The sequence below is a fragment of the Aythya ferina genome (genome assembly GCF_964211825.1).
Source record: "Aythya ferina genome assembly, chromosome: 2".
In the NCBI taxonomy this organism is placed as follows: domain Eukaryota; kingdom Metazoa; phylum Chordata; class Aves; order Anseriformes; family Anatidae; genus Aythya; species Aythya ferina.
In genome coordinates this window covers 34,810,893-34,836,164 of record NC_140297.1, presented here as the reverse complement: position 1 = coordinate 34,836,164, position 25,272 = coordinate 34,810,893, and the positions used below count along the sequence as shown (strand labels likewise).

At 37.6% G+C, this 25,272-nt stretch overlaps 1 protein-coding gene across 6 annotated transcripts in view; it reads left to right on the top strand.

Annotated features, from left to right (window-relative positions):
• Positions 1 to 25,272, top strand: part of OSBPL3 (oxysterol binding protein like 3) — a 90,675-nt gene that overhangs the window by 11,108 nt on the left and 54,295 nt on the right. For all 6 annotated transcript variants that reach the window (XM_084508841.1, XM_084508842.1, XM_084508846.1 and 3 more), the window contains one exon: positions 8,253 to 8,379. The gene's annotated coding sequence lies outside the window, so the exon portion shown is untranslated. The remainder of the gene's footprint in view (positions 1 to 8,252; positions 8,380 to 25,272) is intronic.

The following is a 25,272-nucleotide window of genomic DNA, read 5'->3' as shown; positions in this document are numbered from 1 at the left end:
CCTCCCTAACTCTGAAGTGTCCTGTTTGCTCTCTTATCATAACTTACCTCCTACTATGTGTGTGTGAAGGGAGAGAGCTGTTGTTTTGTTTTTGTTTTTGTTTTTTTGTTTGTTTGTTTATGCTGGTCTGCTAAAAATGTATAGATTGTTTCTTTTTAGATGTGTCTATAAGGTAAGGGTGAGGTAGCCGGGTCACCTGAGGATGCATGAAAGTTTTATTTGCAAATGTGTACAATTTCCTCTGCCTCTTCTTTCAGAGACCTGTAACAGTGTTGCATGGTTTCCTCAATTTGTGCTCGAGAAAGCTTTTAGTTCTGATCCCATGTCATAATTTCCAGGCCTGTTTTGTAGTAGGCATCCTGTCTTTGTTTCTGTACTAGGTGATAGTCATTGCCAGGTTCCTTCTTTGCTTAGTTTCAATGTGTTGTTGAAGAACTTAATTTTAAATATTTTTTTAAAATCATTTTTTAGAATGTTTTAACTTTATTCCTGCCCTTTAGCATATGAAGTGAAACTTCTTTAATCAATTCCTTCCCTGCGTTTTCAGGAGGGTTGGAGAAGCTTTTTATCTAGTTAGGCTTCTTTCATCTCACGAGTTGTCTGCTGTATGCTACACCCCGCGAGTCGCTTCCAGACCCATTTCTACACCTTAAACAAGGCAGCACCTCAGCATTTCTGATTCAGACAATCTGAATTCCTCAGCCCACCTGACTTCAGCTAAATCCTTTTGCTTATTATTCGCTTGTTGGAGAAGTTAATCTCTTGTAATGCACACTTCCCTGTAATATTTTTTCATTCTAATCAAATCTGTACCGAGGCTGGATTTTGTGTATGTATTGCAGACTCACAGCACTCTGAGCAGGGCAGTCCTTCTTTAAGTGCATTTTTGGACCCAAATAGATTCTGTTCTTACTTTGCAGTGTTTTATTTATTTATTTATATATAGTGTGTGTGTCTGTATATTTTAATCTATCACAGTTTTAAGTTGTGTAGATATGCACCACCCCAACATCTACTTCTGACTTCTCTGAATAGCATAGGCTTTACATAAAGCACATATGTGCTTTAGCCACCAAACCTCTGTTGTCCCTGTTATATTTAGCTTTATATTTAATAACTACTTCAAGTTACTCAGTCTTGTAGAACAGGCTTTTTCTATTCATTTTTATCCTTTTATTTTGCTTACTATTTTGAATGAATCTACTGATACTTCAAAACGCTTCATGTGGTTGTGTAAGTTTAACTGGACAGGCTACTTATTTGTCTGACCCCTGCTCACATCCACGTTAGGACTTAGGCTTTTATGAAACAATCAGAGAGAAGAATCTTTCATGGCCACATCCTCATTTTTCTCTGCAGGTACAGTGAAGTTAGATGTCAAGACTGGGCACCCACGCAACAACTCTCACTCTCATCTCTAAATCCCTTCTTGGGTATGTCACCTGTCCCAGAGGGTCAGTGTCCTTGTCTCATGAACAGAGTCCATCAGCAGGAAAGTCCTTTTTCCATAAGTAGCTCTGAATACTCTGGTGTTTCACCCAACTTTCTCTCTCTTTGTTATTTATTCTGTGTCTTTATTAAATCCCTTGAGACATAGCTGGATCAACTGTTTAAAGTCTCTCTACATAAATAATCTTCATGTGTTTTTGTTGTTGTTGTTCTTCACTGTTCTGTTCTCGAAGTATAATTTAAGAAACCTTGAACACCCAGGAAAAATAAGCTTCAAATCAGCAGGGGAACACCTAAAGTACAGGGAGGAGGGAGAAAGGCTTGCATGTGTGAATTACTTGATCTGGCAGTGGAAGCATTCACTTAAATGGAATAAGATATATATCCATCTGTCTACCTAAAGTCACATTGAAGTGCATTATCTATCTATAGACAGATTATATATAAATATATCTATGGGAGAAAGCATATATATATATATATATATATATATATATATATATATGTATATGTATATATATGTATATACATATATATACATATATATACACATACATACATACATATATATATATATATATATATATATATATATATAAAAAATGCTATCAGTCACATTTAAGCAAGTGTGTGTATGTATATTTATTTCTTTCCTCATAATGCCACATACATTATGTGGCATTATGGAGCTGTTGCCAGCATTTTTCAGCAGCTATTGTTACAGCTGAATGAGGCAATCTTGCAGGTCACCAAATGCAGAGAAAAGAAAAGAATCTGGTAAATAAATAAATTCTGGAATGTGTAGAGATGTAGTTGGCCACATCCTTCTCTGGTTGCCTACTCCCACAGGAAAAAGTCTTTGAATAAATGTTCTTTGAGTAGATTATGGGTTCTGGAAGATGGAAGAAATTTATTCTCATGGATCCTGTTGTTTTAACATAATTGGTTTTTAATTAATTACTTTTTTCCATGGAAATTTTGTAACTATTTAGGCTTCAACTGTCCTGACCTGAGGCTGAAGGTGCGCTTTTTTTTTTTTTGTGGGTTTTTGTGTGCGTGTGAGGCTAAGAGGAAAAGAAGAAGGGGTTGTACTTACGCAAGCATTCTAATTTTGGAGAGGAGAGTAAAATCTCTCCAGTATTACCAGTAGCAAGAAAACAAATCACCTTTTTCTAGCATCTTTTCTCTCCTGCTAATCTTCAGATCCAGATTTACTGGACAGTCACATCAGGTTATCACGGTTGCATGTTTCCTTTCCCAGACTAATCCTGCATTTGCTTTGGCTGATGTCCCCGGTACTCCCGGTTCTTTCTCTTGTGCATTTTTGCCCCTCAACCTTTCTTAAAAGGCAGTGTGTGGTTTTTCTCTTCTCTCTGCACCTTATGCAATGGATTTAAATGCAGGGAGAGGGTGGGATGTTGCTTGGTGCCCCAGCCTCGTATGCTGAGAACTTCTGGGTCGTACCAGTTAGCATAGAACATTTAAAGTGTGTTTGTCCACCACAGATGCATGATGTTTGCTTGGTTTTCTGAAATATTGAGCTGTACCAAATAGGCTGTTGCGATTGGCAGGGTTTTAAAACAAAAATGCCTTCTGTAAGAGTGACAGAAGGTCTGTTACACAAAGCCTCTAGAGCATTCGTTCCTATTTTTGACATTATTTACCCACATTTTAGTCTGTTACTTCGGAAAGAAAAATTTCAACGGCAGTGAGTGGTGACACTGCAATTTAGAAATGGAGAAAGAAATCTGTCCTCACCTGCCTTAACAGCAGGGAGTTGTTCTTCCCTTCTCCTGCTCTGTGTCAGCTTGGCTGGCAGCAGAGCAGGGATGTTCTGGTGCAGAGCCTCCTCTTCAGGAGGAGGCTCGCCTTCAAATTTCTCTCAATCAGCACCAAACAGGCGTGGTTCCTTTAGCCTGTTTTATCCAGCCTGGTCCTCCGCTCAGAAATGGTAGGCAGGAAAACTTGTGGGATGCTAGCTTTGGACTTGTTAGGTGTTGTAGGTATTTCCTGGCAGCCCTCCAGCTGGTGCTCCTACAACATGTGCACGGCTCGGTAACGCAGGCGAAGCTGGGGTTTTAACTAGCCCATCTTTTCAGCTCTAATGCTGCGCTCAGTAATTCATGTGGTCTGATGAATACTTTTTTTTTTTTTTCTTTCTGTACGTAGCAATACTGTTTTTGTCCCCACTCACCACAGACAAGGCATGAAGACGACCGTAAATCTTAAAAACAAATTTATTTATTTATTTTTTTTAAAGAAGACTTCAGCTCAGTAAAAAGAGCAGAGTTTGGGTAAAACTAGAGAGAAAAGGTGAAGAGGAGGGGGTGCAAGCAGGTGATGGGAGGGGTGTGCGGTCACGGGAAAGATTGCCACTGCAGCAGTGGCTCCCTGCTTCTTGAATTTGAAGAACAGTGGGGGGAACTTCAATTGCATAATGACCCGTAAAATGGAGGTTAACAAAAATGCTGAATCTGCAGAACATATTTCTAGGTGTCAGCCAAATTTTCAGCCTGAAAGCCTTTATCAGCTCAGAGAGGGAAGGTAAAGCCTGCTACATAAAACTTTCGCAGTTGCGTTTTTCAAAATCCTTATTTGGTGCAAGAAGGCAGAAGAGAACTTGTTCCATGCCTGTATCGGGGTGGTGCAATCTGCAGCTATAGCAGATTTGGGACTCCCTCATGTGTGTCATGCCAATACAGCAGCAATACAGGTAAGGGTCAGGCTGCATGCATGTGCAGGAGACTCACCCTCCTGTTCCTCCCTTGGGGTGCTCACCTTGGCAGTACATGAAGAAGCGAGGGGGTGCCAGGGAAGCTTGCTGGTGAAGGCAAGATTTTGGCTGGAAATATTGGGCAAGGGAGACTCAGCACAGTCTACTAATTCAGCAAAGAAACAGAAGGGTCCAAAAAGGAGCAGATACGGTACGTAAATGGAAGCAGAGTGGTGGAAGAGCAAAGCGAACAGCAGCCTGTTGAAACCAGTCATTCTGTACGGATGTTTGAAACTCTTAAAAACTTAATCATCGTTAAGGTTTGCTTCCTGTTTCTTAGTTGCGATACGCGACTGTGTGCCTATCTGCTTTTTCGAACTGGAAATTTTTTCTCTTCTTGAAAGACAGAAAAGCTGCAGGGAGCTATTAGATTCTGAAAGTTATATTTAGCTGAGAGCAATTAAAGCTAGCACTACATGATGACATCTGTAACTAGCTTATCCATCATGCAAACTGTAAGATTTTAATGTTTGGTTTCAGTCAGGCTTGGCATTACTGACAGCTTTTGCTCGCATGCATCAAACTGAATTTTAGAAGGCATGTCTATTGCAGAACAACCCTGGCAAGATGCTTGCTTTCTTACTGGTTCTTTGTTCCTAGCTCCAATTTCAGTGCAAATCAACATAATTCTGCACTGCTTCCAAAAAAGGGGTAGTTGTGCTCTATGGGTCCTGTCTGCAGCTGCTTGGTTTGTTCTTTTTATTGCCTAAATTTTGGCACAAACACTCGCACAGCGAACTGGTTCAGCTAACAGTGCGGCTAAAAGTCTGGCTTTTTTCCTGCTTGAGTTATGAGCTGGACTAATTTCCCAATCTCATTCCACTCTCTGGTCGTGTTGCTACTGGTTTTGCTAGGAGTTGCAGCAGAAACAAATGGTGAGCTTGGAGAAGGGAGAGAATTGCCTGGTTACTCCTGCAGGGCCTGGTTCTGCCTGCTGCAGACTTGTACCCATCCACATCTTGTTGCCAGATCAGCTCTTAGCTTGTTGCAGCTCTTCCAGAAACACTTAGAAATATGTCTCTTCTTTAGGACTGGTACAGTGCAAAACAGCTTAATGAATTGTGGAGTTGTGAAAAGGTCAAGTATTGCTTTTTTATTTTTTTTCCTTGGGTACCAGATAATTAATTTCCTCTGTTCTGCTTTAAGTGAGCAGCCCTCTATGATGCTCACATGAGCCGTAGTCACCCACTGAGAGTGAAGTTTGTTGTTCCATTTGTTGTTCTATTCCACTGTATCACACCGTAGTTTTCCTAATGTCTGTAAATACAACAGTGAGAAGTTCTACATATTGTGTCTGCACAAATACAGCTTATATTTTCTTTCAGAAGTACAAAAAAAAAAAAGAAAACTGTAGATCAATCAACAGGCTGTCAAGTGTTGCCGTTAATCTGGTCAGGATTTCCCAGATTATTTTAGGAGTGTGTTTACCTGCCTTGCAAAATATTCAGAAAGATTTTTTTTTTTTTTTTTGTAAAAAATAGATTTCTACCTGTTGGCCTATTTTATAGGTAAGTTGTGAAAAGGACAAACATTCATGAGCTGTGTTTAGCTCTTTGGTCATACCGTTATCTATATAGCTCCTGTTTTTGTCTTTGAGATTTAGAATCTGATCCGTATTTCCTGAGAGCAGAGAGATTTATTTTGTGGTATATTCTGCTTTTCCCCTAAAAAAAAAAAAAAAAAAAGTCTGAATTGCTTGTGCTTTTAATTTCTCACGAGGGCTTTGTTCTGTGTTCTTGTTGTTGTTTTGTTGTTGTGTTTTGTGTTTTTTTTTGTTCTTTTATTAAAGTGAGAATAGCTTTACCACCAAAACCCTGGAACTGTGCCTATGCTGGTCATGTCCCAGGGTCTGCCAGTGCATCCCTCTGCCTGTTATTTTATTAGATCACTGTAGCACAGAGAGGCTGGGGTGCAGTAGGGAACATGGGTGCATGCTCCCTACAAGCTACTCTTTTAGGACTAGCAAGTTGCAGGAAAAAATTCTTTCTGAGGGAGGAGGATTTATTACATAGCAAAAATACGGAAAGATTGGAAGAACACCCATTGGCCCTATGGGGCAACTAAAGTGTCATGTTCCTATAGGGTACTTTCTATTTGAGTGTGATACTTAATATATTCTTGATAAATAATGTAGCTTTCTCAAACTAACCAATATCAGATTACTTTTTTCCCCTCTCTCTGTTACTTTCTTCATACAAACAACACAAAGAATTAAAGGCACTATTTTTCAAAGTTAGATATTTGCTTGTATTTTTTTCTTGTTTATTTATTTATTTATTTATTAATTATTAGAAGCTTATCATAAGATTATTCTGTTGCCTTAACCACGAGAAGTTCTTAATGCGTGATTAGTTGGAAGTTTTAAATGTAGAACAGCTTAATTTTTGAGATACTGGGAAAAATGCCAGCCATAGATTTGGAAAAGTCTGACTAATAAAATTGTAAAGCTGGTTCATCATTCAAATATGTTATTATTTCAGCTGCCTCTGCCCACTACAGGCTCCTACAGGCTAAAAATGTCAATGGGCTGTTGCATTAGTACCTATTTTAGGTCCCTAAACTTAAAAGGCAGAACAAATGAAAGAACTCTGATATTTTATTTTAATCTAAAGTTAACACATCAAGATTTTTTTTATTTGCAACTTTAACATCTTGATTAGTATAAAAATACAGAAGCTCATATGTTAAAAGATCAAATCCTAAAATTAGATCACAGATGTTTAGATCCCAAACCAGCTGGGGGTGGTGGCATTTTCAGGAATGTAACAAATAGAAGAAACAAGGAATTAAGTATAAACATGAAATTAGGAGTTATTAAATACAGACAATTGGTAAGAGAAGGCAAAAGTATTACTCAAAACTCAGCAGGTTGAAAACAGGGAAAAGGATTATCTTTTTTTTATTCCCTGGAAAACATGCCAACATTTTAAGAATAATACTTAATAAGGGCAATAATGCCAATAATTAAACAAATGCAAAGTAATGTAGTTGCGCTACTGAAAAGAAGCTGTATGGTAGTTGATTCACAGCACATAGAAATAATGACAAAGAAAAAAAGTTATAACGGCTAAAACTATATATATATATATATATTCAAATCTACATAGCAGATAAGTTTTGAATCAAGTGTACATATAATTTGATGAATTTTCTTCTTTCATGTTGATCCTGAAGAAAGATCAGGAAAGCCTCAGAGCACTGGGAGAAGCTTAATGATGGGCCAGCTTTTATAAACAGCAAATAATTTGTGGTACCCAGATACTGTTTTGCCTTGTGCTGATTATAGAGTTCTGGGAAGATTATCATAGATATGGGGACTGGCTTGTTTCAATGGAAATTGAAATTTAATAATCATAGAATCATACAGTCTACAAGTATAGAAATAAGTGAAAATATCTATAATTCTATAATATATATAATTTCTATATTCTAATATAGAAATAAGTGAAAAAACCTTTTTAGCTCAAATTGGTGGTATTCTGATTGTCCAGAGATATTGTACAGGCTGCTAAAACTGCAAAGTTGGTTTGTCTTTAGAAAAAAATGTGTTTGAATAAATGTTAAAACTGCATGTTGGTTGCTATAAAGCAACAGCTGAATAATGATAAGAGTTTGTCAAAGACAGTAGTGTACCCCTGGTATCTCTTCCCTTCTTTTTTATTTTCTCAAGATGTGTGAGAGGTTTCCCTACCCTGTAAGTAGAGTTACACCTGTTGTGCAGAATCCTGGATCCTTTGGGCAAGAAAGATTTCTGTTACAAAATGTATCACTGTATTATTGTGTTAGTAGCCTAAAATGTAGTTGCTTTTTTATATAGGAGAATTTTGCTAACCTGAACTTCTAATATACATATATACCCTTCAGGAGAGGAAGATGTAGTCATAGATGCTTTATTTTACGGGAAGATTTTAGTTAATGACAGCAACAGAAATTTCCAGATATTTGTAGATCATATTTTGTATCTCTCTCATGCTTCCCAGGTATGGAAGGATAAGTTTTATTTTTCACCTGATTTTTTGTTTGTTTTCAGATCCAGCAGCAGACTCATGTGAGCATGCCAGGTTTTGCCTGATGGAATTGCTCAGACTTCCAATGCTCTAAAAGGGAGAGGAGATTTGGATTCTTCATGGTCAGCACTGAGAGATTGCCCATTCACTGTAAGTCACTCCTTATATTTTGGATCCCTCTTTGAGTAGGGAAGTAGAAGTTAAATTGATGCAGAGCCTATTGCAGCTTATGGGGGATATGGTGAAAGAAGCTTCTTACTATGAAGAATCACCCCATACATATAAAACGGGAGAGGACTGTAGCGTTGCTGTAGAGGCAGTGCTTCCATCTCCTTTTTGGATGATAAATTCTACTTAACTATGTCTAGAAGAATTGAAGGATGTAGGAAGGAAATGAGATGGGTAAACCATGGGTTGTGACAATGTAACCTTATATTCTGCTGATACAAGGACAATTGCTTGAAAATATCTCAAAGCTGCCTCTCTTTTGAGAGAGGACTAGGATGGAAAAAAAGTACCATTTCCAACCCTAACCATTTTGTGATTCTGTGATTTTGGGCTTTTCTTTAATCTTAGGCTTTGAGGTTTTCACTGGAAACTTACCAGGTCAGGAAGAGACTCTCCCACCTGTTGTGCAGTTATTTTCTTTGTGGTTTGTACCTTTTTATGAAATGCTCTCCATAGAAACAGCCAAAGCTGTGACTTTGGCAAGGGGAGATTATGTTACAAGTGTTACTTAAACAAAACAAAAAAATCATGTTCTTAGTTGGTGTGTTTTTTTTTTTTGCCTGTGTGCTCACTAATTGTGAGATTTAGGATTGGGAAAGAAATCTGTTCGAAGTCATATTGCTGGGCGTAGCACTTGTGGCATTTCACCTTCTTCTGATAGCATGTATTCAGAAGGCACTGAGTACTTTTGATTAACAATTTCACTTTTAGGGTAGTGACATTGCTTGGTGAATTCTTTTAGGATCAATCTCTCCTCATTTCTGTTGTGAGCATGTGCAAGGTATTGTTAACTGTATGTTGCTCAGGAGGACTTGTGTTGCAGTGGAAAGTTGGAGATGACTCATGGAAACTGAAGTATGTAGCAGGCACAGGGGCTGACTCTTTGCTAGATGTGGCTGCTGTTAATCACATTAACAGCCGTGTGCATTTCCAGTTTCTACAAGCTAGACGCCAACAAGGAGTGAGTGGAGTGGAAAATACTCCTACCTGGTTTATTTGTTCTGGTAGGTACTGCTACGTTGCTACTATGTGCTCCTTCTGGGAGGTGCCAGGTTGCTCTAGGATCTTTTTGCCTGTGCATATAGGAGAGTTTATCAAACGCTATTATGAAATAGTTAGCTGATGATGTTGGCATGCTTTTATTTAAGTAGCAAAGTAATGTTTTGTGGTTGTCTAACAACCCAAAAGTTTTGTGTACTTGGCAGAAATGAATATAGCCCTGCCCACAGCGTGCAGCATGTGGCTGTTGAATTTTTGGAAGGGGTTCCTGAGGAACAGGTATGTTAATGGCTTTCTATGGAGTCATGTAGGAAAACTGTGACAAAGTCAGGGCAGGAAACCTTCATTTTGCTTATCCTAATCTTTAACTTCTAGTGCAGGAATGTTCTCTGAAAGGCAATTTTGATAGTTGCTAAAGGAAGGGTGGTTGCTAAAGGAAGGGTGGTAGATTTACAGGGATAAAAAACTAACAGAATTTGGAAGATTATAGAAAGGAAATTATTTGTCTGCTGTGGCAGAAGGCTGCCATAAGAGCTATTACTTTTCTTAACAATAATATTTTAGTTTTCATGCTGACGTAGTACAGCATGGGGTAGGTTCTGTTTGGGTAGGTTCTTGGAATCCATTAATACTTCGTAATCCCCTTTCTTAATATACACTGTCTAACATTAATACCTGGTGTAATTTCATTGAAAAGCCCCATCTTTCAAAGGGAAAAAAAAAAAAAAAAAGAATACTTAGTGCTCAAAGTGAATTCACCTTAAAGTGAATTAAATTCATTTTACGAAGTTGAAATGAATTTGTCTGTTACAGAAGCAATTTCCATAAGTTACTGAGATGTTAGAATGATTCTTTACTGCTCACTTGAACACAAAAAATATAGTGAAGGAAGTGAACCTCATTTTGCAATCTTTTTAAATTTTATTTGAGAAACTTCATGCAATTCTTGTGTATTCATTGCTCTTTTTTTTAGGTTTCCTCACTTTTGCCAACCTGAAGTTCCAAGCTTAGTTCTTTAGTACAAATATCGTGTACATTGATTTTGATTCTTCTTTCGCTTGGAGCACTAACATAGTAAAATTAAATACTTTTCACAATATTTATTTTGTAAGTTCAATATTGACAGAAATGTTATTAACAGCGGCAGTTCAACAGTCTGCTCTTTACTGTCTTATATGAGAAACTCATGCAGGACTGTGAATTTCGTGCTAAAATATGTCATTTGCTGCTTGCTTTGAAAGAAAATGAGGTCAAATCTTAGGGTGCATGTGCTTCTAAATGCAAAAATAACCAATGTGCACAGCCTTAGCTGCTCTTTGTGAACAAGCTGGCGCCTGTAAGTTCAAATTATTTGTCTCAGATTAATGCCAAATTCCTTCTAGTGGATTTAGTTATGAATACTGTCATTAACTTGTTCAATTGATAGTAGCATAGATAGAAGTTTCTGGAGGAAAAGAAAGAAACAAAGAAAAAGTGCAGAAGGGAAGAAAAGATAAATTTGTTACTCTGTCTCAGGAGTTGCTACTGAAACAAATTAACTTTGTATTGTTTAAGACTAAAATGAGCTATATATCTGAGCATTCTGTATGGCATCTATGCAAGGGAGAATGAAGGAGCAAGATGACCTTATTTCAAAACAGCATAGCTTGTAGTTTTTGTTTTAATGATAGTTACTTTGATTTTAAACAGAGATAATACCTTATTAAAGGGGGGAGCAGTTTGAAACAACTGGACTGTCAATTTAGTGTGATTCCAGAATAATGTAAATTTTAGAATTTGTTCAGTAGAAATTAAATGTTTGAAATTACGAACAGGTGGATCAAATGTACAGTCCAATTTCATTAATACAGCATGATAAACTAGTAATAGCGTAAATGTTTCTTTTAGGGCAGGTTGCCATTAGTAAATGCCAACTGTGTGTTGGACTGATGTCAGGCTTGAAGCGTTAGGAGGAAGTTGTGAACTTCGTGATTGTGTGGTGTCATGGATGCAGAATGTGCCTCTTGCAGTAGGGATGCAGTATGCCTCAGCCATGAAATTCAGATATTTCTAATATTTCCTACAAAAGTGCCTGAAATAGTCAATTAGCATAGCCAAAAGTAACATATGAAAAATCCTGAATCTTGTCTCCTGTTACTCAAAGTAGTGATTCTGTATGTTTTTATGCAGAAAAAAGTAGCAACTGCTGCCTGTCTTGTCATTCCAAAGGAAATCAGGTTGGTTCCCTTGTGTTTTAAGATCAAGAACAAATTATGTTTCTATTGGCACTACTGGGAGGGTTTTACGAAGTGAGGTTCAACTTTTTTTTCCAGGAAGTGATATGGACAGTCCGTATTCTCACCAATTTTCTCTGAAAATGTTTTCATCACACTATCACTGAGCAGAGACATTCCCTTTTTATCTGGAGGTCATCAGTGAAGTCAGTCCTTTGATGTAAATCAGTTCTGTGCTTGTGGAAGCCATGAAAACTTCTCTCTCTGATAGGTATCTGTCTCTGCCTCAGAGATATGTTTGAACATGTGCTTCCATCAGGATTATATCTTTTTTTTTTAATTTTTAGAGAGACACTAACTTTTTCCGATATTTGTTTTTTGTAAACTCATGACACGTTGCTTATTCATCTACCAGTTGAAGAATAAAAATAATAATGCATCAGGAAGCAAAAGATTTGTCACAGTTCAGGAAAGAACTTGAAGAAATTCATTCTTTGACTTATGAAGAACAACCATTATATGTGACCTAGGTACCTTGCATTTCAGTTGTGCAACAGCAAAGGTTTTGTACACAAACTGCATGGGAGGGAGAGTTGCTGTTCTTGGTGGACTCCTTCCACAGTATGGTAATGGGGTATGGGACTGAATCTTTGATCCTGGCATGTGTTGCAGTGGATGAGGTACAGGTTTGGCTTCTAGTGACTCCCTTTCTCATTGTCCCAGTGCTAGTTTAAATGCCTAACGCTCCCATCTGCATTTGGGAAAAGGTCATACCCTCACTTTAATTCAGAAGGCATGTTCTTGTAGCAGTAGGTATTTGAGTAAGAAATGAAAATCACATTCTTCCTTTAGGTCTGAAGAAGCTTCCCACAGTAAACAGAAAAAAAAAAATAGGTTATTAAAGTAGGTATTTCTCAAGGAGAAATAAAGATTGGTTTAAAGATTCTGTAAAATGTTAACAGTATTCATGTATGTATTTATTTACTTAAAGCTCACTGTGAAAAGTTGACAACCAGTATACTTTCACAGTAATGTGCTTTAATCTTATTTTGTTTATCACATCTGTCCAAGCAGGTAATCTGTTGTAGTTTTCTTTTGTCATGCATCTTATGAACTCATATTTGAGGGATGAAAAAAGCTGAAACCTTACCAAGAATAATTATGAGCAGTGATTAATAAACATAAATGTATTTATGGAGATATAACATTTGCAATATTTTTTAATGAGTTCATCAAACTTACTGACTCAATGTGCCACACACTTATAAAGGAAAGTGTCTGCTATGTCTGCTTGCTTTTTGGTTGTAAAACTGTAGCAAGAACTTTGAGAAGGAAAATATATTCTCCTGTCGGCTGAAGTTATGTTGAAAGAACATTCCGATTCTGGCAGAAAATCAGAGAAGATCTTATCTGGTAGGGAGTAAAACATGCTGGCTGGTAACTTTGCAGACACAATAGAGCACATCAGAGTAATACCATATAAAATGACTTTAAAAAGCTTTTAGAGGTTTTCAGCATGGCTACCAGTTTCGCTGTGACTTTCACTGGTGTTCCTTTTGTCCAGCTAACTTTTGTCTCCTTATTTCCCAGAAGAGACCTGGGTACTTCTGCCTAGAGCGAGCTCTCAACCTGGCTATGCTTGTGGCAGTTCCTAAGCAAACGGCTGCATGGGATGCACAAGTACAGAGAGGGAGGTGCCAACTTGGGAGGTTAGAGTAGGGAAAATCTCACTTCATGGGGAGTGACCTGATGGGAAGGGTCCTCTCTGTCTCTCTCTCTCCTAAGGTAGATGGAGACTGGATGGCAAGTGCTTGGGGCTGGCAGAGGGGTATGCACTGACATACACTCTGTGTGTGTGTGTATGTGTACACACACACGTATAATACGTATGTAAATAATCCCTTAGAATCATCATATTATTTTGCACTTTTCCTTTGAAGTCTGTCTTCTGTTTCAGATCCAGGAGAGGATTTAAAGCTGAAAGGTAGTCTTCCCATTCCATGCCCAAGGTCTATTAGTGTCACTTGTAAGAGCTCGCCTGCAAACCTTGTTTTTCCAGTGTACATAGAGCAAGAAGTCTGAAATGGCACTGCTGCTATATTTTTGGAGGATGGTGAACTTTTGAAGAAAAGTTCTTGATCTAAGTGTAGGTTTTGTATGATGCCTTAAAGTACTTTTTTTTCCCTAGATTTTGTTAAAGTATGTGTTTATCCACTTGATTATTTATTTACTCTCAGTATTAACTATATCTGAACACTTTGACAACTGTCTACAAGTGTGATTGAGTGTTGTACAAGCAACAGTTTATTTCATATAGCAGACTTTTTTCAGGAAAAAAAAACAAACAACAAAAACAAAAAGACAAACGCAAAGGAATTTAAATTATTATTCTACTTTAAAAGCATAATACTAAATGATTAATGAAAATGTTGACACTAGAAAACTGCCTTTCTGTAGTACAGTAAGTCCAGAAGTGTTTTGAACTGCTAGCAAGCTGTCAAGCGCTACAAAATGAAATAATTCTAGTTCTTGTGGGCTCTTATGTCACATTTGCTAAAAAGTGGTGCTGTCAACTACAGTAATAGTCAAGAGACAGCAGTGCTGACTCTGTTTACAGTGAAAAAGCTTAGTGTGCTTGATTGAAGGACATAAAAGAATTTATCCTCATAAGGATAAGAAGGACTTCAAAAGTGCACTGTCCTCTTGCATGCGGTTTTAACTCCAGGTTTTATCTGGCAGCAACTCTGCCTCTAAGAGTTGAAATTATTTGATAATGCAGTTTTTAACATTTAATGATGTGCTGTTCCCTACCTGATGATTTTCTTGTTGTTGTCATTGGACAAAATGATCTAAACAACAAACATGCTCAACAAGGTAAAAGGTACCCCAAGGCAAATTAGCTTGTAGCTTTGCCTATAATATATTTTGGTGTCTTGCCATGTTCAGTGGATTTGTTTTGTTACGCGAGTAGTATAAATCTGTACATTTTCTATGCATGTAATGATTTGCATAGCTAGTAAACTTATGACTAAATTTAGCATGTTCTAACAAAGTGGGGATGCAACAGGGCAGACTGTAACAGTGTTGTTGCTCTCTTGCCATAAAGAGTTCTTAACTTTAAACATTTCTTACTCTTGGAATGATGACTAAGGTAATATTCTGTGTATGTCCTGTGGTAAGTTGCACTGGCATGGAAATTGGGTGAGCACTGAAAAAGTAATTTTAAAAATTAAATTTAAAATGTGCGATGTGCCTAGAACTACTTTACTGAACCAGAAATGTACAGTGATACTCTACTGTTTTGTTTCTGGTTGTCCTTTGGAAGTGTAGAAGTTGCGGATCTCATCCCCTTGCACAGTTTGGTGATACTTTATTAATTTATTAGGTGAAGAATTAACGCTTCTCTCAGCTCCCATTTGCCTTCCCCCTTTTCAGTGAGCAATATCCAGCACTTAAGACTAGACAGCATATGCTACCTGAAGAAGATGCTGTCATATAAAAGTTCATGTTAACTTTCCAGAGCACTTTTGATTCCATGTGGGTTGTTAACAGCTCATCCTAATCTCGTGGTTAGAGTCCCTTTGAAACCTTTCTATTAAGCATTTGCTGCTTTAATTTGCTTAGTATACTGCCACCAGGCAGTGTAATCATAACTTCAGAAATAAAATGTCAAGGTTAAAAAACATTTTGACAAGATTAATTTTGTTAATCTTCCAGCCTGTCTCTGGTAACCAGAACTCCGGTATTTCTAATATTTTGTCATCATCTAGGGGTGACAGCATCCACCTGTCTCCTGAGAAACAGAGCATGCCTTCTTTCTTTCTGCTCTTTTAATGGAAGAGACAACAGGCTGTAAAATATGCAAAAGCTCTGGCTGCCACAGACTAAATAACAATGAGACAGTAATTTGCTTCAAATCATGCATTTTCAAAGAAGAAGACTTTTAAAGACTATCGAAGACTTCTAAATCAACACTGGTTAGTTAAACTCAGGATTTATAATCTGGTAGTGTTGTAGTTTGGAAAAGGTATTAATGAATAGACTGGTTTACTTGTCATTCTGTTTAAGTAAACATAAATAAATGAAAATATAGATAAAAGTGAGGGATTTTTCCTACAGCAGACTGCTAAACCTGAATAATTTTGTATATATTATATCTTTGCTGTATAGCCATAGGAGTACTCACATCTGTGTCTGAAGTAGTCATGAATTTTTGGTTTGGTTTTCTTTTAAATAAGTCCTTGCCGAAATGCATATTTATTTTTATTTCCCCCATTGTGATTGGGAGATAAATTGAAGACAAGGTGACAGAGGCTAGGGGTGGTGCTGGATGACTGGTTGTCTGTAATAATACCTGGGGTTTTACTGCTCTAGCTGATTTTTTTTTTTTCCTTATCTTTCTGCAGCGTGGCCTCAAGTAGGCTGTGGGATACTTTTCCTTATATTTGGATGTATCAAATTTGGAGACAAGGACTTTTCCTTACAAATTCAAATCCTACTGGGGGAGTGATGAAGAGGGAAAGAACACACTCACCTGTTTTTAAAGTCGGTTACCCCATGACCAGTAATTCCAAGTGTTTTGCAAGTCTCCTAAATGCAAAATTATTCTCCCTAAACACCATGATTCATGCTTTGCCGTAGATAAATGCTTGTTCCACTTGGCCAAAGTGCAGTTTATACTTCATTTTTACAAATTTCACCCATGGTTTGTGGGGTTTATCTTTCAGTACCATAGAGCCCTCAATTTAAAATGAAGAGAAAACCCTAATAAGAGCTGGTGATAGCTAAGTAACAGCTGTTGAGGCATGATTCAGCATCTCCCCCCTGCAATGGGCACTTGTATTCTTATGAGATTTCTGTCTACCCAGTATTTGCAAACTCCTCGATGAACACAGTGCTGGTGACCAGAGTGCAGGAACTGCTGCACAGGGTGGGCTCTGGGGTTTTCCTGTGCTCATCTCTGGCATTGGCCAGCAGTGGATGCTATGGAGGAAAGCGCATCAGTCCTTATCATGAAAAGTTACAAAGCATCTGCCTTTTGGTCAGACCCTTTCTATAATCTTCATCTGATAAGGTATGACATATGATCTGGTGTAAGAAAGGCTGTTTAATTATTTGTTTTTCCAGGTTTATAAAAACTGCACTTACTGGTCTCACAAGCGCATAACTTGCTTGGTGGCACACATGAAGCTAAATAAATGTATTCTACAGGGATTTACTTTGCTGTGTACATTTGGCATAAATAAATCAGTTTTCAAGGATGGTGTTTATCAGTTCTTTCGGCAACAATTCCCATGTCCTAATGTAGCAGGTTGAAAAATAATGCTTGCTTATTTTAAATTAAAAAATGAAAATGCAAAAAAAGAAAATCCCCCAGCACCAAGAAAAGAAAGCAATTAATGATTGATAACTTCAGTAACAAAGTTGGGCATGGAAATAAAAGCCTTCCCACCCCCCACCCCAACCCCCCAAAAAAAAAGACAAAAAAAAACCACCCAACACAATGACATAGCTGTATAGTTATATCTTACTTGATAAAGATGAGATGACTGTTTCGAGGCCTTTGTTATGAGAAACTGAGAAACTTCTCTTTTTTTTTTTTTTTTTTTTTTTTTTTTAAACTTGAGGCCATTCTCTTCCTGCCCACAGAAGCACCTGCAAACTCTCACTGCTATTGACTGTGTTCTTTTAAGTTTTGATTTCTCTCTGGAGTTGTATTTCAGATAGAAGAATTTTGAACAATATGACAGAAGCACTTGTCAAAATAAAATCCACATAGCATTCCTAAATCCTGAGTGTCTCATTCTCAGTGCACCAAAGCAACCTCACTGACATGAGGCTTACTGTAGGAGAAATGGCAATGCTGGTAGGAAGGCAGCACTACCATCGACGGTAGTCCTTTCTCTCTGTGTGGTGCTGGACAAGGTGGAGGGCATCCCGGCTGAAACGTGTAGAGAAGAATGGATGGAAGCGTGAGGGAGATATAGGGAAAGAAAGGAAGGAGTGATGAGAATGTCTTAGAAATCTGTATTTCTGCACTTAAAATCATGTGTTGTATTTTGCATAATATATATTTCAAAGCAGAATTGTAGGTTTTCAAGTTATTAACAGATTTTAGACTTCTGTAAAACATAACTATGCTAAAATGTTATTTTAAGTGTATGTCACTTAAAAGTGTCAGTCATGTCCTGCCTTTTTTAAATACATGTTGTTTTATTTTTTTTAAGCAAACTTAAAGTCATAATCCCCACTAAGACTGAAATGCAATTCAATGTAAATGTTTATCAGTTTCTTCTCATAGTCTAGTGGTAGACTATCAGAATTTTCACTGAACTCCTAATGCAGGAGGATATAAATATGTAATTTATACCTAATATGACTATGAGCAAAAGTTCCTTAGTGTGCATCTGTTTAGACAGTTTTGACTGTTTCAGGCTTTATCTTCCTGGCACCTTTACACTTGGCTAATTCATGATTAGAAGGAAAAAAATGTGGGGAATGCTTGTGGAGATTTTTGAAGTGAGATCGTTGAGCTGCTGGCCACAAGCCAGAGGCCTGCTTAGCAGTGGATAAGGAATAAGGAATAAGGAATGTGGATAAGGAATGTGAACATCATTTGCCTTCAGGATACCAGGCTGAGTGGGAGTGAGGCTTCTCTTCCACTTGGGCTGTTTAACTCTTTATTTGTGAGGAGATCTTTTTATTATTGTTATTATTGTAAACATACGCATGTGTTTAAAAAGCCTGTATATAAATAGGGATATACTTTGCATAGGTATTGGTAATAAAGCAGCTTTTATGACCAAAAAGAAATGTGGGTTTTGGCATGGAAGATAGTGTTTCTGGAAAAGTCCTTACAAGTAGAATGAAGCTGTGAAAGGCGCACTCAGCAAAGAGGAAGGATGCGGCCCACCAATGTCTCTCGGTACAAGAGCGCAGTGACAGATCTGAGCACCGCGGCCGGCTGTGCAAGCACGAGCAATGCGCATATTAAGGGAAATATCCAGCTCTGGTCAGGCTCTGCGGTGACTGTAAGTGGCCTGGCTTCAGCCTCAACATCCAGATATGCTCTGTTGTGTGGCCAGAGTAATCTAATAGGCAGTGACCTTTAATTGTCCTTCAGCCTTGCAGCATCAGGCTGCAACTGTCATAGTGTGAGTATTAGCCAGTAACGTTCCTGTCATGAAGCTGGAGTCCGAGAACAGCAGGTCTTCGTTCTCCTTGTTAGTTGAGGTAGCTTTAATTGGTATCTGACAGTGTCCATAGAAAGATTTGTGCTAATTTAGCAGGTGCAAAACAGAGCAACATATCTAGTGCAGGGTGAGGAAGATTTACCTTCCTTTATAAAGAATATTTTATTGCTATCACTAAAGAAGTTGTGATGTTTCTGCACTTGCTTGTATCTCAGAGTTCTCCGAAATGATTGTGAAAACTATCACTGCTGACTTTTTTTAATTTTTGTTTTTCCCCATTATCAGTGGTGAACAAGCCCTGATCCTGTATGCTACAGGAAGGTCAAATGGAAGGCTGTTTAGTGGTGTTGGATAAACTGGCAACTTGACTTGAGCTGTTCACTTTCAGGTGGTTTATTTAAATTGCCACCTGCGAAATATCTTGTTTCTGTACATGTGGACATGAAGACTGAGCGGGTATTGCTCAAGAAATAGATCTCTGCTTGCTCAGATGAAGAAAAATCAAGCCTGCAGCATTCCTGGAATTGGTTCTGAATACTTAATTGAAAAAAAAAAAAACAACAGTGGTTGATTATGTGCATAATGTTAATTGTAATTTTGCTCTGTTCAGACATAACTGATGCGTGACTTAATTTAGATGCATTTCTTTCCATATGAATGTAATGATTCTTAGCTAATGTATTTGTCACATGTATTTAGTTTCCCATGCTTAATGTATAACACCCAACTTGACAACTCCTGCACTTGTTGGTGAGTTTAAGCTCCTTAAATGTGCTGTGTAAGGTTGTTAAGCTGCTGTTTTTAACTTCTAACTACCTCACACTTTTGCAGTGTCCTGGTCTAGCTCTAGAAAAGTATTCCATGTGCAGGGGGGGAGTTGGGCAAAGAGGAAGGTGGTGAGAGATGGAACTGTGAATGTACGAGCTAGTAACGGGAGACGTGAACTCTGCTTCAAGCAGTTTGTGGAGTCTCCAGGCAAAATTCATTCCAGATCTCTCTGCAGGAGGGAGCAAACACAATTCATTCCAATGTTTACTGGAAACTCTAATTATTCCAAAGCCCTGTATAAGGAAATTGTGTGAACAACCTGCAAGAGCAGATGACGGGCTTTTTAAAATGAGTTGCTGGACACTGTAGTCAGGAAAGGCAAATTTACATCCAGTATTTGTGAATGATACCAAATTTTTGTGTAGGCTGGTGATAGTACTCCCAGCCATACAAAGTCCTATCATCTGTGGTGAAAGCAAAACACAAAGTGTGAACGTTTAATGTTGATTTGTGTCAGTCTAAATGAACTCTACTTCACAGTGGAGGCTTTGGGAAGCATGAAGATGGAGTCAGCTTTTTCTGGAGGCTGTTCAGAGCCTGGTGTAAGTCTACCATTTGTCCTACTTTCAAATCTTTCTTCCAGAACCTGATGGTGCTGAACAGAGAGAAACATAAGGAAGAGAGATCAGAATCTTTTTCACTTGAGTAATTCAATAACTTTTTGCGTACTTGATGGAAATCATTCCCAATGATCATTCCCATGGGGGACATCAGGGGACTGGTGCTTCAGTCAGAGTAGGAACTGTCCTTTTGGTTCTCTGTCCATATGTGCAAGGTTTCAGAGCTTTGTTAGGCAATCAGATATGTGTGGTGCTCTTCTCAACATCTTTATTTTACTAACTGCAAAATGCTTCTCATAAACTTCAACTGTAAAGAATTTTCATAGATGTTGCCTTATTCTACTCCTGGAAAGCCTTCAAGCCTTTCAAAAAGGATGTTTTTGGAGCAGTCTCTGTATTGCACACAAAGTGACAACATGTTTAAAATACCTTGCTCTTTTCCCCAGACACTGATGAGCATGAGCAGTCAGGCGACTTAGCGTGTCTGAGAATGGCAGTCTGGAATAGGAACAATGGGACTGCTGGCTCCTGCTGCCACCTTGTTTGTTTGCAGCTAGAACAGGCAGTTGACTTATTTTCTTAATTTGGAATGCAGAACAGAAGACTGGAAAACTGCAAATGCTGATTGTGTAACTTCTCCAAGAGTAATCCTTTCAACTGTTGTCAGTCATTCCAAGGTTTATCTTTATGTTCCATGTAAATTGTTGTCATTTTGAAGTAACACAAGTAAAGGACTTGAACATCTCTTGACAGTTTCTGATGTTCTCTTAAAAAATAAAAATAAATTAAAAAATGTGAGTACAGTTTTGGGGAGCAAATTCGTGATATGCTCCCAAAAATACACATACACATTTTATATGGAAGTGTTAAATTCTCTTCACTTTAGGTTGCCATTCAAGCCATTTTTTTTTTCACGTTCCTCCTCCAGCTCTTCATTTTTTGACAAACATTTATTTTTTCATAATTTTCATAATTTATATTTTCACAATGAAATACATGGAATAAAATTCTGAAATTCAATTCTAAGTGTTGACTGTCTGTATGGCGTAGATATTTATTTTTTTCTAGAAGAAAATATGAGTTAAGAAGATGCTTTAAGCCCTGCAAAGTTCAAGTATTGTGGTCAAGATTTGATGAAAACTTTGCATATATTTTCAATCACAAGAGCTTTAGAAAATACAACTTTATTTCAGAAGTACAATTTTCTGGCATAGGTTTTGTGAAATTGTTTTCCTCCTTTATGCATTTTCTATTTCGTCATATAAAGACGACTTATTTGGATGAGTTGCTTAGGCTTTTTATCCTGAAAGTGTTATTTGCTGACAAAATTGTAGAAGACATAGTTAGTAAAAGATGAGTGTTAAGGATAAAATATGTAGGTCAGCCTGGATGAAGTGGGCATGACTACCATCTGTTAAGAAATCAGCTTTCAATAGTATGTTTCCTGATGCTTCATTTTATTAAAAAAAAAAAAAAAAAAAAAAAACCTTCAAAAATAATTTTATTATAAAAAAAAAAAAGCCTTTTAGCTCCTTCTATTAAGAAGAAATTGCTTCTTTATTCACATTTTTCAGAAATTCATTAAGTGCATTATATGAAAAATTGTGGACAATGTCTTAAGTATGCCAGGATGCACCTTATGCTGCACTACTCATAATTAACCGCAGGTTTAATTTGTTTTTGTGTTGTAAGCAGTGGTGGTTTTAGAAAAAACGGTACCAACTGCCAGCATTTTAGAAACAAACACAAAAAGGGTGAGAGGCTGGGAGAAGAGAGTAGAGAGAGAGAGGAGGTGAAGAACAATAGTGGTGGCACTCTTACACTACAAAGAAGTTTAAGGGGAATCTGCATCAGTTGTAAACACGTCTGTTTATTGCTGCTTTTATAGCCTATAATTAAAATCTAGGCTGTTCAGCTGTAGTTCAAGTACAACCAACCTCAAAAATGCTATGAAGCAACCAAGATGCTAGACTGCACACACATTATGAAACTCTGCACGTTGTCTGCTGTCTTTGTATCCTGTTTAGTGACTGGAACTGAAGTGAAAAATGAGCGTACTCATTAGAAGTAATAAATATGGATTGTTAAGCTGTAGCACCCTTTCACTAAGCTTAAATCAAATTCTTTGTAAGTTATTCATTTCTTTCATGTTGCGGAGGCATCGTAATTAAAAACTCCAATCTTTTAAACCTCTAAAAATGCTTGAGAATGGGATTGAAGCTTTTTTTAATTTTTTAATCTTGTGGAATTTCTTTCATTTTTTAATTAAATTCAAATAGATACGCAGTCGGTAGCACTAACTTGAATCTAAATGTAAGATTAGGGACATAGTATCTCTTCTAGCTTGATCTGGACCAGTTGAAAGTAACACTGCTTCCACTTTTTTCATTGCTGCCCATAAGCTGGAGAGTGCCATGCCTGCATTTTGGTGAACAAAGTACGTGAACTATTTGCTGTGTCAACTGACTTGACACTGAAGTGGATTAAGGAAGTTTCCTATGATTTTACTTATTTATAAATTTTTGGGTGGAGGGGAATACTTATCTCCAGTGAAAGGGCAGTAACAAGTTTCTTGGGAGCAAGAATATCTTAAGCTGCTTTGGCTGTTTTCAAAGTGTGTACGAGTTTAATGAATTTGAGCTCCAGTTCCTCACTGGAGGCACCAAGCTGCTGCTGAGAGCCAGGGAGGTCCTCAGTAGTTTTATATTAACTATTAACTTTATTGCGGAGGGATGCCATATTTTATATTGGGATGCCATACTGTTGTTGAATGGTATAAACAAGCTCGGTACATTAAAACTCTATACATCTTCCTTCTGCTGGGCTGTCTGTAATAACGCTAAATTATTCACCAAGTCGTAACTGAAGCTTTCCTTTCTGGCCAATCTCCTAATTTGCTTTTAGGTTTTGTTCTGTTGTAGCTCTGCAGTGGTACAACAAGAACTGATGTGAAAGCACTTACTCTGAAATGGGCCTTTTGTTCTTCCCTAGCATGGCTGCTTCATCTATAGCTTTGGGTTCGCTTTTATTACTTTTTTTCCCACAGGGTCAGAAGTTCTTTGCCAGCTCTGTCTGAATAGAGCCTTTAAGGTAACCCTAGCTGGATTCCAGTCCTTCAGCAATTGAGAACTTGAGGAAGTAGTGGTCATTGTGGGGACTTGGATCATTTAAGTTGGGGAGATCCCTTTTAATTATTACTTTCTTGGTCAGGACATAAGAACCTCAGACTAGCTTATCAGTTTATCTCTAGCCTGAGTCATCTCTTGCTGACCCAGCTATTGCAATTGATTCTTTCCCCCGTTTTTTTTTGTTTTTTTTTTTTTTTTTTTCCATTTTGGAAAAACACCACATCTAATCATTCAGTTTTATAATCAATGTTCCTATATGTTGTGTCTCTGCTTCTAAGTCTCTTTCAGTTCATGTTTATCTTATGCCAGAAGGATAATGTTGCAGAAAACCTGATCTGTGGAGTCTCTTTCCTAGTTCGCATTGTCCAGGTGTTTGTTACAGTCATACATATCAATGGATTTAAGACTAACTGTGATATGTATGTGTCTTCCAAGAGGATGATCCACTCTGTCAGCAGCTGCTTCTCATTGTTCGTGTTACCTGCATACAGGTACATGAAGTCTTTCCCACCACAAGGACAGCTTCAGGAATTGTTCCGTCTGTCCTCAAGGAGCTCCAGTGCAAGACTTAACATATTTCTTTTAAATAAGAATTAAACATTTCTATGTACATTTTTTAATAGTATTTGCATTTTTTTTCTTACCTGTTGGTATCAATAACAAAAATACTTAGCACTCATAGCACTAATTGTCCTCATCACACCTTGTAAGTGGTGTTTCTTGCAACACTTCTCTAAAGTGTCAAGGTTTGTTTACATATTGCCAGTTCAGAAGCACAACATAGGGAAGTTAGTGGCCCTCAGCCTAAAAAGATGTAAGAGAAAGTTAACGCTGATGCATTTAAAACTACTTGTTCTTTGGTCAAAATACTACACATCTCTTTTTCAAGTTTCAAATTATCTTAATATAAAAAACAATCTGTGAAGACCTAATCTATATGTAAGCATTAAAGGAAACAGTGTCTGTCTGCATCAATTTGTAAATGCTAGTGTTATAAAGTACACTAAAAGAGGTGTATTGGAGCGGATTTAGAGACCAGAAGCCTACAAAGATACGGCAAATCGGTCAAGAAATATGATGTTTCCATAATCCACGGTCACTGCACTTTGTAAAGCATGTAAACAAATTTCTATGCATCTGGGGAAAAAATGAATCTTGTTACCATGCTCATTAAAATTAATGAGATTTAAATTTTGAGCTAATAGCCCTGCTTTATAAAGGATAACACTAAACATTCTCAAGAGGAAGTGTTGTTTCCCCTGCAACTTTATTTAGAAATTGTGATATACACTACACGTACATGACAGTTCATCTCTATCATGGAAAAAAATAGGTATCTGCAAGGGGAAAAAAAAAAGATTTTTTTTAGAAAGTATATGATGAAGTGTGAAAATTAAAACATCACATCAAAGAGAACAGAGCAGGCATGTTGGATCCTGCCACTCTTTCAGGAACACATCTAACTTTCCAGATAAGATTAAAGGATCTCTGGGTTGTGTCTGCTGTTCTTACATACTCCATGACATTTTTCTTCAGGCTTTGGTAAGAATTCTACCTGGGCTGCAGAAACCCTTCTTCCAATAGTCCTTTATACTGTTCTGCATGAAACAGGTGATTGGATTGGGGTTTGTTTCTCTGTAGTTAAACCAAGTCAGCTGGTCTAATAAAATACGTTGCTTGACGTCAGCCTTGGTAGATTTATGCATCTCACAACATTATGCAGCTGATCAGGTCACGAAGAGCCAGTCTGGTACAAAGTTATATGGATGCCTTCAGTGATTTTAAAGGAAAGTGATGTCTTTTTCTTGATGTACAGACAGTGCTGTCTTAAGATCTTGAATTGCTACACGCTGGCAGACTGACAGCTATTTCCACCAGAAGGCATTGACTTCCA